This window comes from Rhopalosiphum maidis, chromosome 2 (assembly GCF_003676215.2).
Source record: "Rhopalosiphum maidis isolate BTI-1 chromosome 2, ASM367621v3, whole genome shotgun sequence".
NCBI lineage: Eukaryota > Metazoa > Arthropoda > Insecta > Hemiptera > Aphididae > Rhopalosiphum > Rhopalosiphum maidis.
The window spans coordinates 44,456,649-44,458,631 of NC_040878.1; the positions used below are offsets into that span (position 1 = coordinate 44,456,649).

General features: G+C 27.5%; 1 non-coding gene across 1 annotated transcript; it reads left to right on the forward strand.

Moving 5' to 3' along the window:
• Window positions 1–1,385: 1,385 nt before the first annotated feature.
• Window positions 1,386–1,508, forward strand: LOC113555335. The gene has a single exon (XR_003405359.1). It is a non-coding gene; the product is annotated as a U5 spliceosomal RNA (small nuclear RNA).
• The last annotated feature ends 475 nt before the right edge of the window (window positions 1,509–1,983 follow it).

Consider the following 1,983-nt stretch of genomic DNA (forward strand, 5'->3'; position numbering starts at 1 on the left):
TGATTTTGAAATATACTAAAAACAGTTATCTGTTAAATATTTTACTGTTCAAAAAGGGAGTTGTCATTTGAAAAATAAAAGTCTATATCTTCGTAGGACCTTCCTTAAATGACAAATAGTTTCAATAATTTTAAAATATGATCTTAAGGTAAGTGTATTTAAAAATTCTCAAAACAGATTTTAAACAAATTTAACTTTGAAAAAAGGGTTAGCATTCTTGTTAATTCACTCTATATAAAGTATAAACCGATCCTAAGATTTTAAAGAAATAAATCCAATGTCATCTTTTAGATCATAATTTAGTAATACATAGTAACACTTTATACATTAATAAGGTCTCTCAAACTCATTATCATATAATACCAGACAGAACATATTTTACACAACTCGCCTAAAAATAATGACATTTTTCAGAGTATGAAAAAGCAATTAGTCCAAATACGTTATGGCCTTGTGATCTTGTGATTAGTAGTTTATTAATTATTGTATTTATTTAAGTCACATATTGCTATATTATAATACTAATAAAAAATATAAATAGTTTATAATAATTAAAAAAAACAAACAATTTAGATGATGATTAATCCATATAAATTAGTACCTAGATAAAAGTGAAGTATAGCATTGTTTTATCTAAATTTTATCAATAGCTTTAAAATCCTATAATTCATATTACATAAACAAATATACAATTATAATAATTCTATGCATTTATAGTAATGGACTACAACGTGCCTTACTCAATAACTTAATTGTCTTACATTTGTTATTAATTATCAATGTTACATATATAACGCATAAACTTTACTTTTATTAACCTCATTATCACATCCTGTATGAGATTCGAGAGCGTTTTTATATTTTAAGTTAAATGTTTTTTACAGTTGTCGAGCTGCACAATAATAATTAACAATTATTATGAATACAGTTACAATTTATAATTAATTTTGATAACACAGAAAGAATCACCATCGTAAAATTATCGTCGTAACAACGTCGCTGTATTACGTTATTAACGTTACAGGTATTATTATTCCTTACATTCTTGTAATTTTATTATTTAGATCATTCGTCGCCAACTTACTAGATATCATCGTCCACGGCACACCAATACCCCAACAAACAGCCAGTAGATGGCGTTTGCAGGTTAAATCATTTACCGACGTAATTTTATTACCATAGCAGGGCGTTTTAAGCGCACCATGCCGAACGATTCTTGCGATCGGCTTTCGAGATGACATTAAAAGCTTGCATTGGTAATGGTCAGTACGTATGAACTGACAGATTTGTGTTTGAAATAGGGAATACAAGGTGTGATTAACACTTACTACATGGTATCGTAACCTGTGCAATCGTATATAATGAACTGAACGATGATTGTCTCACAACTCTGGTTCCCTTTCAAATCGAAAAAATCTTTCGCCTTTTACTAAAGATTTCCGTGGAGGGGAACACTCTAAGGAGTATAGAATGTAATTTTTTTGAAACGCCTGACCTTCTGGTCGGGCCCAGATGGCAGATCTAACAATATAATTGATGCTATGTATCTATGTTAAACGATTGACTACTGGTTAAATTTGGAAATTTTTATTAATTTGAAGATCCAACAGAAAACAATATAATATTTAAGTCAGACGAATGGAGTGAAGAAAAAATCAAACAGTTCGATGAAGATTATGAAACATATTTTAAGTATAAAGTACTCTACCATTGAAAGTTGCAAACATTACGCAAAAAAATTAATTTAATATTTTTTAATTGTACATAGAGTTACATACCCACTTAATACATAAATAATAAATATATTATAGTAGTATAGTACACTTAGTACAGTATAATAATGATAATTTTTTTATAGATTTTAATAAATAATACCAATTATAATTTACAAATATATTATATAACTAATTTTTTTCTTATAGTTCATATTTTGTAATTTCTCGCAAATGTCCTCTATATCGAGGTTTCGCTGTAGTACTATTA